This window comes from Pelophylax lessonae (assembly GCF_965119305.1).
Source record: "Pelophylax lessonae genome assembly, chromosome: 4".
Classification (NCBI taxonomy): domain Eukaryota; kingdom Metazoa; phylum Chordata; class Amphibia; order Anura; family Ranidae; genus Pelophylax; species Pelophylax lessonae.
Window position 1 is genome coordinate 20,442,177 of NC_138771.1, and position 18,176 is coordinate 20,460,352.

The 18,176-nt window shown below is 40.4% G+C and overlaps 1 protein-coding gene across 2 annotated transcripts in view; it reads right to left on the reverse strand.

Moving 5' to 3' along the window:
* SLC24A1 (solute carrier family 24 member 1) overlaps positions 1-17,916 on the reverse strand; it is a 156,954-nt gene extending 139,038 nt beyond the window's left edge. For both annotated transcript variants that reach the window (XM_082255257.1, XM_082255256.1), the window contains exon 1: positions 17,773-17,916. The gene's annotated coding sequence lies outside the window, so the exon portion shown is untranslated. The remainder of the gene's footprint in view (positions 1-17,772) is intronic.
* Positions 17,917-18,176: the final 260 nt, after the last annotated feature.

Sequence of the window (18,176 nt, forward strand, 5' to 3'; positions counted from 1 at the left end):
ATCCGTGTCTGTAGCGTGTGTAGAATCCTAGAGAAACGCACAAAACCGTTATATGGGGCCTGATTGCGGCAGGCAAGCAGTGTTTGGTACTGTCGCAATCAGACCGATGCGTTGGTGTCAGAATTCCTATCCCTGACTCAGCGGTCAGTGCCGTTCTGGGTCGATTCGACTCTGGTCAGTTCAGAACACAAAACATTGTGTGGGCTGAGATGGGGACACCCCCCTGGGGTTGATTGGCCAAGGGCTAAAGTCCAGCCCACATCCATATTCCAATAAATTGGGGAACCTGAGAGATGAACAGGGTTCTTCCATGAAGCCAGTTCTAAACTGGGGAGTCCCCACACGGTTTCCGGTATGCTTCTACTAAGGGATAAGCTTCGGTAAAGTTTATTTCTGTTTTTATTCCTTTTTATTTTCATAGCAAATTGCCAATTGTGTCTTTATCTTTTTGTGTATTTTTTGTAACTCATTTTGCTTTGTATATATTTCTTATGCACTTCCCACTTTCGGGATATTAAATTGTAAAATTAATAAGTGACTTCTGTGTACTAAGCTAGGACTCATATCTCTGAAGAGATTGTTGCATTTTAGTGCCTAATTGCTTGGTCTAAGCTACATGCCAATCTGTATGCAATTGCACTGTGTGTTGGCTGATTGCATGCAGATTGTAAACCAGATGGAGATCTGCGTGTGTGTGGTGGCCCAGCAGACCAGTCTGCGGAAAAACTGTTGGGTGGTGGCAGGCTATCGTTTGTGGTGTGTGGGTGTGGGGACAGTGGGAAGAGTGATTAACACCGGGGTTCTAGCTTGTAGGATAGCTGGAGGAATCCTAGTATGGTGGGATAATTGCTAGACTGCTCCCCAACCCTTACAGTGCACCAGATTGTATGTAAGATTTGTATCTGCCTGTGTGTGGTCAGCCAGCTGAATCACTCTAGTGGTGGCCAAAGGCAGTGCGGGCTGTGAAAGTGCCACAGCCAGTCTTATTACTCAGTAGGAGTTTCCCCTATTCCCTTATACTCCCCCGTCACGAAACCACATCTCGGTTAGCTAGTCGCCGTGGGCGTGGTCAATCGTGACAACCTACATACCACTTTTTGCATTATACGGTCACTTCTATGATCTATTTATTCACCTCTGTGATTTTATGCACGATTTTATACACTATTACTTCATTATGTGATTGATTGTATCTGTGTACTTTTAACGCTGATTTTACATAGAAAAAGTGGGGTTTTTTAGGCCTGTTTGGGAGATGATCAAAATATGACACAATGTATTTGTTAAAAAGAAGGCATATTTATTGAAAAAAAAAAGGGGGGGGAAGGGGTCAGTAAAAAGGCATGTATTACATGCTGTAGTGACAAACATACAACATACAAGACACAAAAATCAATATAAGAAAATCAAGTGGTACCATGCCCCTGATGACGTCAAACGTATGACGAAACCGGTCAGGCGGTATCGGACGTGACAAGACCACGCCCCCACTAGCCGACTTTTTTGATGTTAGCGTGCTGGGAGACGCCGCTGCATTAGGATCAACAATATATACATGCCTTTTGATGTCTTCAAACATGTGAGTGTACCTGCTTATGTTTTTAATAAATTTACTGCTTTTACGGTATCACGCTATGTCCCTGTTACCATCTTTCATATATACACTATGGATTGCTGAATAAGTTGTTTCTATTGGAGGAGTGACATCTGGTGGACTTTCTGGGTATTAACATCAAGCTTGCATTGGTCTATCCATTAATTTGGGTGACCCATACATTCTGGTAAGCTGCTATATTGCTTACTTTGTGATCCCTCCCTCTCTCCTGGTGTGGCTTCTCTCCTTCCGTCTCACTCCGGGCTCCGGGACCTGCCTGCTGGGACTTGTGGTTCCTTTACAACCCTTTCAGCACTTTATATACTTAATATTGTGTTATACACATATGTTGGACACTTTTGAGCATTTATTCACCAATTGCTTATGGACTCATTTTTTGTACCACAGATGTGGATTTGCACTATTTTATAATTTGGTATTTTATTCATTTATTTAATTATAAATTGATTCTTTGTGGATATCTTTGTTAGCGCTACACATGTTTTATTATTATTGTTTTAGGGATTTTTGTCTATGAATCTCATGTGTGCTGCTTCCACGTAAATCAAAATGTATTATTTACTTGATTTTTCACATATTAGCGTGGAAAATTTCCCACTTATACAGAACTTCAGACATACTGTAAAATAGTAGAAATACATATATGTTTTCTGTACCGATAATCTTGAGTTTACACAATGACACAACACAACGCCAAAAAGATTACTCTACTACTCCCTGGTTTAACTTAACCCCTTTATGACAGCTTAATGTATATACAATTATAATGACCATGTGCTGCATATATGCGTTGCTGTGTTGTTTTGGGAGCACAGTCAAGCAAAGCCCCTCAAAAATGACCGGGCTGTCACCAGCGGCTAGTGGTGAACTACCAACTATCAGGAGCCATTGGGACAGGCTTACAACTAAACAGAAATGATAATGCTGATTCATAAGCTGTGACTTAGGAAGCTGAACCAAGCGATTTATCTTTCCTGGCGGCACAGTGTAGCAGTCGTGTGTGACTTTACAGAATTACAAAGCTTTTGACAGATTTACAGTATATACACTATATTACCAAAAGTATTGGGACACCTGCATTTACACACATGAATTTTAATGGCGTCCCAGTCTTAGTTCGTAGGGTTCAATATTGAGTTGGCCCACCATTTTGCAGCTATAACAGCTTCAACTCTTCTGGGAAGGCTGTCCACAAGGTTTAGGAGTGTTTCTATGGGAATGTTTGACCATTCTTCAAGAAGCGCATTTGTGAGGTCAGGCACTGATGTTGGACGAGAAGGCCTTCTGACGGACGCGGGTATTAGATCCCTGCCCTTCTCACTAACTTGTGACAAAGGACCAGCCAATCTCACAACATGCTGTCACTTATTTAACAATATCCCTTCCAGCCAGTGACGGCTGGTGCTCCATGGGGGTGGGCAGGCAGGCAGGCAGCAGCAGCGGCGGCGGCGGCTTCCCCCTCAGTTTCCTGCGTCTCCTCCCTCCTTCTCCTCCTTGGCCAATGGCATGGCTTCTCTATTCGGCCAATTGGGAAACGGGTCACAGGACCTGCTTCCTGATTGGCCAGGAGGAGGATCCGTGTGACAATAGCGAATATTAATTCGCTATTGTCACACAACTGGGTGGGCTTGGGACGCACTGCTCTGCGCCCCGAGCCCACCCTTTTCTTTTAGGGATGAGAAAACACACCTGCCAATGTGAAATATAATTTAATAAACCTCAGGGAATTGCAGCTGCTACACGTCCACTATGGGGAGAAGTATAACTATAAATTGGAGATAAATATCCACAATTCTAGCAGCGCAAAAAATGCCTTTCTATATAATGCACAGGAACAGGACAGGACAAAAAAAAATTGCACAGGAAAAAAAAATGTATGCGGATTGGTATGTTTTATATGGATGCACTTTGAGGGTGACCATTTTTTTCACTTATGCACATTATATGCACAGGAGATCTCTTATATTCATGCACTTTATATAGGTAGGGATTTTGTGTGCTGCTAGAATTGTGGATATTTATCTCCAATTTATAGTTATACTTCACCATTTTTTTTTTTTTTAGCCTTTGAGAGCCTCAGCAGCAGGCGGCGGCAGCAGCTTCGGCTTCTTCCCCGTCTTCTGCGTCTCCTCCCTCCTCCTCCATGCCCAATGGCATGGCTTCTCCTTTCGGCCAATCGGGAAACGGGTCTCAAAACCCGCTTCCTGATTGACCAGGAGGAGGATCCGTGTGATAATAGCAAATTTTCATTCGCTATTGTCACACAACTGGGTGGGCTCGGGGCGCATTCTGCACCCCGAACCCACCCTTTTTTGAAGCCTATTAGAGCCTCTGGCTCTAATCACGTGCTTAAAAAAAAAAAAAAACCCATTGGAAATTCATGCGTCCCCTGCGCCTCCAATGAACGGGCCGCCACTGCTCTCAGCTGCAACCTGCAGAAGATTTTCCAGCTGGCGGGACCACAATCTAAATGCCAGAAGCCTGAGAGCGATTGCCACTGGGGCTAATTAAGCAATTAACCCCGTAAACTACCACCACCCGCTCAGGGAAACTCGTAATTTTAGCAATACCATTTATGATTTTAGAATAATCGTCTGTAACACACACTGTCACCACAGACAGGTATGTTCATAGGATTTATCCTATACAGTAACACTCTTCATTTGGCACATCTGCTACTTGCAAAGGCCTATGCTGGAGAATGTCCTTTAAGGAACTTGAAAAAAAAACTGTAAGGCTGGGTCCACACTGCGTGTAGAGCAGCTTGCAGCAGGGAGTCCGGTTGGTCACTGTGTCAGGTCCCACTTCAGTCCAAATTTTTTTCTGAATTGAGGCCTGAAACGGACCAGAAGATGCACAGGACCCTTCTGCAAACCGCTCTGCAGCTGTTCTGGAGCTGTGTGAACCAGCTCTATTAAGAGTGGGTCACAGTCTCCTGACATGCAAATTGGATGCAGGGAAACCCGCATCCAATACACCAGTGTGAACCAGGCCTAAGGGAATTCCAGTACGGCAACTGGCGCATAGCATCGCTCATAGAAATGAGCATAAGCGTATTGCGAATAGAAATGAGCATGGACAAATGTGCATAATGCGCTATTTAAGGAATGATCTTGCTCTTTCCTTGTTTGTCCTTGTGTCTTGCTTTCTCTGTGTCCTGAGTGTATACTGTATTTGACTTCTGTTGATGACCCGGCTTGTTACTGACCTCCGCTTCGTTCCTGACCACACTTCTGTACCTCGTTGCCCACTTGCTATTGACCTTGGCTGCCCCTGTGACCAGTCATTGCAGTGTGTTCCTACCTAAAGTCTGCTGAGAGCTTCCATAAGCCACACTTCCAGAACCTGGAGTACATGCGGAGTGCCCCTTTAGCTTTGGCTGGTCCAGCATGCATCACATCTGTTCCTGGCCTGATGTCCTGCCTGACTTCTCAAGGCTGCATCTCCTGCTGCAAGTCCTGGTTTTAACACCTGCTGGCACTCGTGTTCCTCCTAGTCCTCAACACCATCTGTTCCGCCTTTAGTGGGGCCTAGGCTGGGGATACAAAAGAGGCCAACCTCATCAATTCAGTCTCCTACCAGGTATGTGACACAAACATTTGCAGCAAGAATAGTGATAAGTGGGTCAGAAACCCTATCACCTGGTCCTTGTGTAATGTAGGGCGAAAAGATGAGCGTCAAGTTAGGGGGCCCCCTTGTTCCTTGAAAATGCAGCTGATGATGATGACTTCCACGATTCTGCAGCCAACAGGTCTCCACCAGTCTGCCTCTCACAGGATACCCAGCTCCTTAGTGTCAGTTATGGCTTCCCAGCCTAACCTAGTCTGGTCTAGGCCCACATGTCTCCCCGTGGCTCTCACACACCTCCTTACAATAGCAATGTCTCTCTCCAACTCCCCTTTGTGTTCCTGGGTTTTTACTTTTATATCCTCCCGCCCCCGGGTGATTGCTTCTGGAGTCTGTAGTTTAGTTTCAGCTTCAATGAGAGGAAAAACTCTTCTTTCAGCATACAAATCCCAGCAGTCTCTATACTCTTGTATTGGGACTACAATGAGCAGCAGAGATGCTAAAATGTGCCATCTTGTGGTCAAATATAAATCTACATTACAGTAACAGTGCACAGTGTTACATTTAATATCACTGTCAGTTTTCTTCTGCCAATCGTGTCCTATTGAGAAGATGTACCTTCTCTTCCTGTGGACAACTCCACGGGAAATAAAATCTTTCTAAAACAAACAAATTCCCTATTAGACAGTTGTCACTAGAAAAGGTGAGCCCATTAGAAGACTTCTCCTCTATTCATGTACTAGTATAATCTTTTTGGAATTTTCAGATATTCCCTCACTTGAAGTATAGTTACAAAAGCTAGAAATAGAGGGGATGCATCCCCCTAACAGGGACACAGACAGCAATAGAAACTTGACAGAGACTGCAATCCTTCCCTACTCTATCCAAAACAAAAAAGGGCGTTTGGCCAAAATATGTTCATAACGAGCAGTTGGAGGGCTACAGGCTCTTTTCCAGGACGCCAAGTTTCAACCTCTATCTGTTCACATTCCACATACTCCTTTTTGCCAAGGCAGAAAGCAGATGTGCCCAAATCACATGTGATAGTGAAATATAAGTCGTGTTTAGTAGGGTTGCACCCAGTGGCGGGTGGTGCTCCATGGGTCGGGGGGGGCGGCAGATGGACCTGACCATGGACCACACCAGCTCCAGCCCACACCGCACACCATATCCCCCCCCCCCCCCGATCGCCGGCTCACTCACCCTGTGCTGCCTCTGGACTGACATGTGGAGGCGGCGTCGGCTTCCCCCTCAGTCCCCTCTGTGTCCCCCTTCATTGGCCGGGCTTCTCCTGCGTCTCCTCCCCCTTCGCCAATAGGATGGCTTCTCCTTTCAGCCAGTCGGGAAATGGGTCTCAGGACCTGCTTCCTGTTTGGCCAGGAGGAAAAGCCGTGTGACAATAGTGAATAATTCTTTTGCTATTGCCATACAACTGGGTGGGCTCAGGGTGCAGTGCTCTGCACCCCGAGCCCACCCTTTTTTGAAGCCTATTAGAGCCTCTGGCTCTAATTAAGTGCTTCAAAAGAAAAAAATCCCCCATTGCAATCCATGCGTCCGGTGCCCTGCATGTAGATTAGGGGGCTGGATGCATGGATAGGGGGGCCGGCGCCCCTGCACCCTAGCCACTGGTTGCACCGCTACCAGTTTTTTTTCGGCGAATATGAATACCAAAACTTTCAATCAAGTACTCGTTGATAGAGTACCGATACTTTGCGGTGCGATTTGCGTCAATACAAAAAAATTGGTGCAAATCGCACTGCAAAGAATCACATGTGGTTAGAACAGCAATGCCGTGCGTTTCCTGTCTGAATCGCATGCGATTTCCCCCATTGCTCCTGTGTGTGCGTGTATTGAAAGGGAATCGCCAGCTAGTGGGCAGTTTATTAAACATGTTAGAACTCACCTTAAGTACATATCTGGCCAAATGCAAATTCTTCATAGTTGTCCTGTTCCCACTGATGATAGCAAATCGCAGCCGCTGGAGGTGCTCACAGGGCTGGAGGAGAAATTCTGGGACCACATGGGTATAGGGCGAAAGTGATGTCACCTTAGGGGCGGACTGCCTCTACATCTCCTCCAGCCCTGAAAGCACCTCCTGATTTGCTATCATTGGCGGGGAAGGGACACCTATGAAGAGTTTGCATTTGGCCAGATATGTAACCTTATCTAACATTTTTAATAAACTGCTCACTAGGTGGCGCTTTTCCCCTTCTATACACACACACAGGAGCAGTGGGTAGAAACAATGTGGTGCTAAAATACATGTCCTAGACTAGGGCCCTCCAAACTTTCGAAGCAAAGGGCCAGTTTACTGTCCTTCAAACTTTAGGGGGGCAGCATTGTGGCCAGTGGGAGAAGACAATGTCCTTGCATCAGTCAGAGTAAACAATGCTCCATGATTGGTATTAGGGGGAGTAATAGTACCACATCACTGGTGTCAATGGGGGGGAATAATGCCCCATCGTTGGTATCAGTGGGAGGAATAGTGCCCAATTATTGGTATCAGTGGGAGGAATAGTGTCCCATCATTGGTATCAGTGGGAAGAATGGTGCCCCATCATTGGTGTCAGTGGGAGGAATAGTGTCCCATCATTAGTATCAGTGGGAGGAATAGTGACCCATCATTCGTGTCAATAGGAGGAATAGTGCTCAATCATTGGTATCATTGTGTAAGATTCTGGTACCTCCGGTACCCTTAATCACCACTTTCCTCTGTAATGCGTCCCACCTTTCTCTTCAGGTGGTACGCATATACCTTTAAGAACGATGATGTCACTGCTGAGCGCCGCAGAGCGGCTATTTCAACCGCCGGCGGTCTCACTCACATTGTTCGTTCAACCTGCCTTGTTATCCACATGCTTTCAAGCCTGTCTCTCGATCGGAACCTCCAGCTATTCCCTCTACCTGGAGCAGACCGGAACCTCGCTACTGATCCCTGTATCTCGCTACCGGACCATCCCTTATCTACTGGACCTCTCTAAACTACTAACATTACAAGTGATAAGTACCCCGCAGGGGAACCCTCCATAACCTTATTGCACTATCTACCTATGCACATTAAGGACTGTTACTACCTATCTATACTATCCTATCATCTGCACTGTTACATAGATTGCTAGCTCTTCAGCCTACTTCCATCTATCATCTGCACTGCTGCATAGATTGCTGGCTCTCCTGTCTACTACTATCTATCCTTGCACTGGGTTAGTCTATCCTGTATTTGTCATCTGCTGTCCTCACCACCTGTTAGCATACTCGATACTAACCTATCTGCATTCCTAAATACCATCTTGAACTCTCCTATACAAAACCTATCAAGTGATTACCATCCTTGTCACTGTTCACACCTGTCCCTTCAGCACATCACCTTCATACTATCATATACATCCTATCACTCCAAGAACATCTCATTGAGTGTGTATATATCTGTATGTTGAAGCTGACAGGCCCACGGTGATGAGTCCTGGAGAGTTGGATCTGGTATTCAACACATCTCTACATGACTACTGAGTGGAGATTTTGCAGCTGCAAATCCAGCCTATAATAAAAACGCAGGAGCGTTACACATTGGGAGGAATAGTGCACCAGCATTGGTGTCAATGGGAGGAATAGTGCCCTATCACTGGTAGGAATAGTGCCCCATCATTGGTATCAGTGGAAGAAATAGTGACCCATCATTCGTGTCAATGGGCGTCGTCAAGGTGACCGCGTACTCACACCCTAACGTGTTTCGTCATCACGGACTTCTACGGAGGGCCGTGATGACAAAACGCGTTAGGCGTGAGTACGTGGTCACCTTGACGACGCCAGACGCCACGCTGCAGTTCTCTAGTGGCTCAGGTACCGAGCGGTTGGTTTTGATCTGTGCAGCGTTGGACGAACGACTTTCTAATTGACAACGCTTACATTGCTCTGCAAGTTTGTGACTAATTTTTCATTGGGTAGGGGGATCCTTTTTATTGTGTGCTTCGTATCAATAAAAATACAGAATTACGCTATGAGCAGTAATTCATGCAAAAGGATCCCCGACCAAGTACTGAGTGCATACTATACTGTACATGGACAGACTTTTCACTAAGCCAACATTTCTGTATTAAAAATCCTTTTTTTTTTTTTATTGGTCTTATGTAATATTCAAATTTTCTGAGATACTGAATTTTGGGGTGTCACTAGTTGTAAGCCATAATCATCAACATTAAAAGAAAGAAGTTCTTGAAGAATATCACTCTGTGTGTAACACATCTATATACAGCAATATATGAGTTTCACTTTTGAATTGAATCACTGAAATAAATTAACTTTTTCATGATATTCTAATTTTTGAGATGCATCTGTATGTCTGTATGTATGAATGTGAGTTAGGGACCTTAGATTGTAAGCTCCTTGAGGGCAGGGACTGATGTGAATGTACAATATAGATATATACAGTACAGTAAAACCTTGGATTGCGAGCATAATTCGTTCCGGAAGCATGCTTGTAATCCAAAGCACTCTTATATCAAAGCAAATTTCCCCATAAGAAATAATGGAAACTCGGATGATTCGTTCCACAACCATTTATTCATAAGTCCTTCAGTTTATAGTCCATATAAAAAGATTATAGCATTGCGATAGGTTATATAACCATAAAATGTCCATCCACAAATAGCCCCTTCCACAAGGGGATTAGAAGCAAAATCCAGTAGGAGCTACAGAGTATCAAAGAGAAGAGAGGCGCCTCTAAGTGTAGCAATATGGTTCCATTTAATGAAGGTACAACATTTAGCAACTCACATGGTTAATGAATAAAACAGGCACATCTAAGTATGCAGGCATCCGGGGTAAAGCTGTACCCATGGACTATCTTCTGCACCACCGGCTGCCAGTCTGTAATCCTGACCGGGAAGACCACCCTGCAGTAAAGGGATCTGAAAGCGAGGGGCAGCATGGAAGGGATGACGTAGATGGAGGTGAGGAGGATGGTCTATGTGGACAGCTTTAGCCTGGATGCCTGCATACTTAGGTGTGCCTGTTCCAATCATCAACCATGTGAGTTGCTAAATGTTGTACCTTCATTAAATTTAACCATATTGCTACACTTAGAGGCGCCTCTCTTCTCTTTTATAATCAGCTGTGACTTGAGGCTACTTGTATATCAAGACATCGCTTGTAAACCAAGTCAAAATTTATTTGAAAATTTTGCTTGTCTTGCAAAGCGCTCTTAAACCAAGTTACTCTCAAACCAAGGTTTTACTGTATATGTAAAGCGATAGGTAAATTGATGGCGCTATACAAGTATCGGTAATAAATAAATACAAATTCTAGTACATACTGTATACCATAGTTTGCAGACACTATAACTTTCACGCAAACCAATCAATATACACTTATTAGGATTTTTTTTTTTTTTTGATCCAAAGATGTAGCAGAACACATTTTGGCCAAATTTATATATAGATATAGATATATATATCTATATATATATATATATGTTTTAAAGCAGAGAATAGAAAATAATGTTTTGTTTTTTTTCCCCCAAAAGTTTAGGTCTTTGGAATTTTTTTTTTACCAAAGACATGTAGAAGAATACATTTTTGCCTAAATTCATGAAGATTTTTTTTTTTTGGATATAATTCTTTAAAGAAAGTAGAAAATATATATTTGTTTTTTTTTTTTTTTTTTAAATTCTCAGTCTTTTTTCCTTTAAATAAAAAAACCCGCTTTCGTGTTTACAGCCGCTAAAATTGCAATCGCACGATCCTGGGCAACCCCTGTGGTACAGTTCGAGCTGCTTAAAGCCAAACTGACCTGGATCATGATAAATGAACGAATGGTAGCCTTACTGAATGATAAGATGAAATTGTTTGACAAGACCTGGGACCCATGGATCCGCTATTTGGCCGGCCCCTCTTAGGGGGGTTTTTGGCACCTTGCTCCCTTCGGACCGCGCACTCTGGGGACTCATCCCCTTGGGGGTTACTGGGCCTGGATGTCGACCTTTCCTTCTTACTCAGCCGCTATTGCTCTCTTTCCCCGTCCCCCCGTCTCCTCCTTGATACTTCTCTTTGCTTTTCTCTGCTCTTTGGATCCTTCTTTTCTGTCTTGTCTTTTCTCTCTTCCTTCTTTTCCCTTTTATTTTCTTTTTTCTATCAGTGCATTGATAGCAGGATGTCGCATTCCATAGTCAGATACGCTGGATTAAGGGGGGGGGGTTGGGGGCTGCCTCCCCCCGAGGGCGCAGAGTGTTCCCGTAGGGGCGCCCGGGGGGGGGGGGGGGGGGGAGGCCCGGTCCATCGGCTCCTTAGTGTTATGAAGCGGGAGCTTGGTACCTACTTTACTTGGTCTATCTGCTATTGCTCCTATTGTTATGTACTTCTGACTGCTGTTACCAATATCTGCATATGCATATTTCATGTTTTATGTTTCCATTGTTCTATACTGCCTTCAATTTATACGGTTGAGCCGAATTGGCTCAGTCATTATGCACTGTTATACCTTTTCTGAAAACTCAAAAAAAAATGATTGAAAATTAAATAAAAAAACCCAGTGGTTATCAAATATCACCAAAAGAAAGCTCTATTTGTGTGAAAAAAAAAAACAAATTAAATTGAATTTGGGTACAGCACTGCATGACTGCGCATCTATCAGTTAAAGTAGCGCAGTGGTGAATAGCAAAAAATGGCCTGGTCATGAAGGGGGTAAAACATTACGGAGCTCAGTGATTGGCTTTTCTTCCTTCACACTGAGAGGAGAAGAGAGCCAATAATCAGCTTTTGTTAAAGGGAAATCTACACTGTTGATGAGGGCACTGATTATCAGTGCAGTCCCAACAGTGCCCACCAGTGCTGCCAATCAGTGCTCACTTTTTCTGCCAATCAGTGCCCACTTTTGCTGCCAATTAATGCCCCCCAATCCTGCCAATCAGTGCCCACTAGTGCTGCCAATCAGTGCCCACCAGTGCTGCCAATCAGTGCCCACCAGTGTCACCTATCAGTACTGCCTATCAATGCCCATCAGTGCTGCCCACCAGTGCCTATCAGCGCTGATCAGTGCCACCCATTAGTGCCGCCTATAAGTGCCCATCAGTGCCGCGCTCCCGCCCCCGCTAGTTCCTTGACTTTCCCGCGCGTGTGACTGGCGGCTCCGATGTCCGCCGGCCACTCGCAATCTCCCGCAGGAGAGGGAGAAAGACAGGCGGCTGATGTAAACACAGCCGTCTGTCATTCTCCCTTAGATCATGACAGAGGCTATGCGATCCTGCTATGTAGGATCGTATGTCTCTGTTATGATCTAACAAGCCACGCCCCCTAACAGTTAGAATCACGCTCCTAGGGACACACTTAACCCCTTGATCACCAATAAAGTTAACCCCTTCCCTGCCAGTGTCATTTTTACAGTAACAGTGCATATGTATAGCACTGATCACTGTAGTAATGTTACTGGTCCCCCCAAAAGTGTCAAAAATGTCAGTCAAGGGTCCGATCTGTCCGCCGCAATGTCGCAGTCCCGCAAAAAAAAATCGCAGATCACCGCCATTACTAGTTTAAAAAAAAACTGTAAAAATTACATAAATCTTTCCCGTAGTTAGTAAACGCAATAACTTTTGCTTTTTACATTTTTTTTTTGAGAATTTCATATAAAAAAATGTGAAAAATATTGTTCTTGTTTTTTTTTTACTAGTAATGGCGGCGATCTGCAATTTTTACTGGGACTTCGACATTGCGGCGGACAGATCGGACCCCTGACTGACATTTTTTACACTTTTGGGGGGGGACCAGTGACATTACTACAGTAATCAGTGCTAAAAATATGCACTGTTACTGTAATAATGACACTGGCAGGGAAGGGATAACAGTGTGGGTGATCAAGGGGTTAAATGTGAGCCTAGGGGAGTGTTTCTAACTGTAGGGGGGGGGGGCGTGGCTTGTGAAATGATCATAGAGACATGCAATCCTATATAGAAGGATCACAGGCGCTCTGTGATCATTCCAGAGAGAAGAACGGTCAGCTGTGTTTACAACAGCTGACCGTTCTTCTCTCTCAGCGGGGAGCGATCACGGGTGTCAGGTTGCAATTGGAACCTGCCTGCCCCGTGCATTGGAGTCCCTGCTGCCGAGTGGGGGCGGGAGCCCCCTAGTAGCAAAGGCGCGACCGACATAGTCCTACGTCGGTTCGCGCAGGAGGGGCTGCCTGCCGCAGTATAAATGCGGCGGGCAGTCCTTAAGTGGTTGAAAAGAGAATTTTTGCTTAGCTTAGTGAATATCCACTTTGCAAAGAATAACCAATCACATGCAAGGAATGTAAAAAAAAAAAAAAAAAAAACAGGGTTCAAAATTTTGATAAATTGTGGTTATTTTCCTCTGGCCTGGCCCATCTAATAAACGAATATCTATCTTGTGCTTGTCATTCCCAATGTCTAAGGCCTCTTGCACACTGCAGCTGAAAATTGCTCAGTACAGCTTTTTTTTTTTTTGATGAGCTAAAATAGAGCCCATTAATTGTAACGTGCCTATGCACACAGGCACGTAAATGAGCCCCGCGTATTCTTCAGTAAGAACAAAATTGAAAAATCTGCATTTTTGAACAGTAATTCACGCCTAATGCACGCATTTGTGCGCAAATATGCGCAAATAGGCACAAATGCGATAAAATGAATGCACGCGTTAAAAAAAATTGCATATTCAGAGGTGCGAATGTACGCGAATTTGCGTGAACGCATATGCGCAAAAATGCGCGCTTTTCAATAAGACAAAAATTACCGCTGAAAAAGGAGATGCTCAAGAATACAGTGTGCAAGAGGCCTAAAAAGGAACTATGATGTGAGGCAAATACCTGGTCATAGTTATTTGTACCTAACATTTTTTGCATTTTTTTAAATTTATCTATTTGTTTTTTTTTTGTTTTTTGTTTTCTTTTACAATAGATTTTTTTAAGATATAATATTGTAACATTTTATATTTGTTGTATAATTTTTTTTAATTTTTTTTAAATTTATCTATTTGTTTTTTTTTTTACAATAGATTTTTTTAAGATATAATATTGTAACATTTTATATTTGTTGTATAATTTTTTTAATTTTTTAAAATGTATCTATTTGTTTTTTTATATTTCTTTTACAATAGATTTTTTTAAGATATAATATTGTAACATTTTATATTTGTTGTATAATTTTTTTAAATTTTTTTAAATGTATCTATTTGTTTTTTTGTTTTTTGTTTTTTTACAATAGATTTTTAAGATATAATATTGTAACATTTTATATTTGTTGTATATTTTTTTTTAATTTTTTTAAATGTATCTATTTGTTTTTTTTTTTTTACAATAGATTTTTTTAAGATATAATATTTTAACATTTTATATTTGTTGTATAATAATACCTGAGTGCATGGTGATGGGATGTCATATTGTTTTTTTATCCTACGTGGTCATGTTTTGTGATTGGACCTGACTGTAATTGGCTTTCTTTCTAAAAAAAAAAAAAAAAACTTTGTAGTTCTCAACGAAAAGTATTTGATTAAAACAAAAAAAATAAAACAAAAAACAGGAATTTTGCTTGATCGTGATAGAATAATTGAAATTAGCACAGTTTCCCCCCCATTCTCTAAGCTAAGTAAAAACTCCCTTGCAAAGTGAAGATGCGCTTCTCCTTTAGTAAATCCCTCCCAATGTCTTAGGGTTATATACAAAGACTGTTCCTGTATTCTTAGGTAGAAAAATACAGGACCTTAACATTTAGGCCCCATTCACACCTCAGTGTTTTGTAGCTGGAAAGCTTCAAAGGGCTGGAGAAAAAAAAAAAAAGAATATTCTCTATGGAGTTGGTTCACATCTCCATTCCAAATTGCCTAAAGCCAAATGCATGAAGCTAAAAGAAAGTCCTGGAGCAGATTTGCGTGTTTTTTTTTTTTGGCATATTTTTATTTCCAAAGAAATTAATGGAAACATGTGACTTATGTGTTTTTGTGTGCTTTTGCATGTTTTGTTGCACATTTTTGAGTGATAGTCTGCTCATATGTAAAAAAATAAAATAAAATAAAATAGTAATATATGAATAAATAAATGTAAAATAAATACACAAATAACTAACTCATCATAAATAAATAATAAAATACATTTATATTATGTAATAAATAAATACATGATAAATAACCCCTAACCTTAAAAAATAAATTAAATAAATTATTATTAATAATTATAATAATAATAGAAATAATAATAATAATAATAATAATAATAATAATAACAAAATAATAACAATAAATAAATACCCAAAAAAATAATTACAATAACAATAATAGTAATTTCTTCTTCTTCTTATTATTATTATTAATAATAATAATAATAATATAATTAATATAATAATATAATAAATAATAATATTATAGGCTGTTTGGAGCTACAACTGTCATGGTAGACTATTTTTGTCAATAGGTGAGCACTGAGCACGAAAGTTCTTATATAATTTACACTTAATATAATGTGTACACACATGCATTTTCAACTTAATATGGGATATGTTCTAATGTTTCATATTCTATGTGTTTTCTTCTTCTTCTTTTTTTTTTTATGTATGTTTTTCTATAAATTACAAAGGACACTAACCAATCATAATGGTTCCTGAGGAAGCTACTTCTCAATTACTTTGCGAAACGTGTCGAACCATATGAGTGACAATGAAAGTCCTTGTTTGTTCCTCTTGATTGATTCTTCAAGTTGTAATGTATCTTTTATGACAATTTCTGAGATGTTTTTATCTATTATAACAATAAAATTTTGAATATTTTACATTCTATGTGTACTCCCTGACTGACCAGACCATACCCATTAAAGTCCAACCCTACTAAATCCACTGTAAACTTTTGGTCCTATATATTTTCACAGTGTGATTTTTGTTTTGTTTTTTTCTCTAAATTGCTATGGATGTGGGCGTGGTATTGGCAATTTTTGGTCATTTGCAGTCTTCAATATTTCATAATATATAATAATAATATTAATAATAATAATAATAATAATGATAATAATAATATATTTATTTTGTGTTAGGATTCGGGTGTTTATTTTTATTTTATTTATTTATTTATTTTTAAGGGTTAGGGGTTAATTATTTATTTATCCCTACATAGTATTAATTTATTTTTAGATTTTTACTTATTTATGATTATTAATAATATTAATACAAATAACAATATTATTAATTGTAGTAGTATTAGCACCCTAGCCCTAAGAAAATAAATAAATAAATAAATAAATAAATAATAATAGTAAGACAATACATAAAATACTAACTCTAACCCAAACCCTAACCCCTAATCCTAACCCTAAACCCAACCCCTAATCCTAAACCTAACTCTAACCCCTTATCCTAACCAAAAAATAATTTACTTATTTATGATTATTAATAATATTAATAAAAAATAACAATATTATTAATTGCAGTAGTATTAGCACCCTAGCCCTAACAAAATAAATTAATAAATAAATAATAATAATAAGACAATACATAAAATACTACCTCTAACCCAAACACTAACCCCTAATCCTAACCCTAAACCCAACCCCTAATCCTAAACCTAACTCTAACCTCTTATCCTAACCAAAAAATAATTTACTTATTTATGATTATTGATAATATTAATAAAAAATAACAATATTATTAATTGCAGTAGTATTGGCACCCTAGCCCTAACAAAATAAATAAATAAATAAAAACAATAAGACAATACATAAAATACTACCTCTAACCCAAACCCTAACCCCTAGTCCGAACCCTAAACCCAACCCCTAATCCTAAACCTAACTCTAACCCCTTATCCTAACCAAAAAATAATTTACTTATTTATGATTATTAATAATATTAATAAAAAATAACAATATTATTAATTGCAGTAGTATTAGCACCCTAGCCCTAACAAAATAAATAAATAAATAAATAAATAATAATAAGACAATACATAAAATACTACCTCTAACTCAAACCCTAACCCTTAATCCTAACCCTAAACCCAACCCCTAATCCTAAACCTAACTCTAACCCCTTATCCTAACCAAAAAATAATTTACTTATTTATGATTATTAATAATATTAATAAAAAATAACAATATTATTAATTGCAGTAGTATTAGCACCCGAGCCCTAACAAAATAAATAAACAAATAAATAATAATAATAAGACAATACATAAAATACTACCTCTAACCCTAACCCCTAATCCTAACCCTAAACCCAACCCCTAATCCTAAACCTAACTCTAACCCCTTATCCTAACCAAAAAATTATAAATTAATAATAAAATAAAAAAACAAATTAAAAGCTAATGGAAAAGCTATAAAAAGCTGAAAAACCTAGCAACAAATAATGCAACCGATGATAGTTTTCTCTATTGGCTAATGAAAAAAAAACATCAAACCTCAAAAAACGCTGTATAAAAACGCAAAGAAACGTGCCACAATCGCACTTAAAAAACACTGGGAAAATGCTCAAAGACGCTACGCTCAGGTGTGAATGCAGCCTTAGAGTTTAAAGTTATACTTATTCTACCAATATCATTGAAGCGACTTAACATGCAATTAGGCGTAACCAGTATGACCTTCTCGTAGCATCTGACACCTACCTGATCAGAAGAGGAGGCAGGCTGTTTGGAGAAAGCATTCGCCCCTTAGTCCTCAGGGTACGTGAAGCCCGGCCAGGAGAGGTGGACTAAGGAGAAGGCAACAGAAGTGTCCCCATCACTAGCAAATCTGCAGCGGTTAAAGTCTGCTGAGGGTCAGGTATGAAGGACACACTGAAGAGCAGTGTCCAATCCACACTAATACCTGCAGATTTAAGGAGATTATACAGCAACACTGTACTTTCCTTGCTCCCAGGAGAGAAGCTGCCGCATGTGGGAGGAAGAGAGAGAAATCTTTTCCGTAAAATCTTTTCTATGCTAAGTTTGAAGTCGGGTTTCGTCAAAAACATTCATGTCGCAGCGGAATACTTTAAAATAGGAATTCTGTTTTATTCTGATGAAAACAT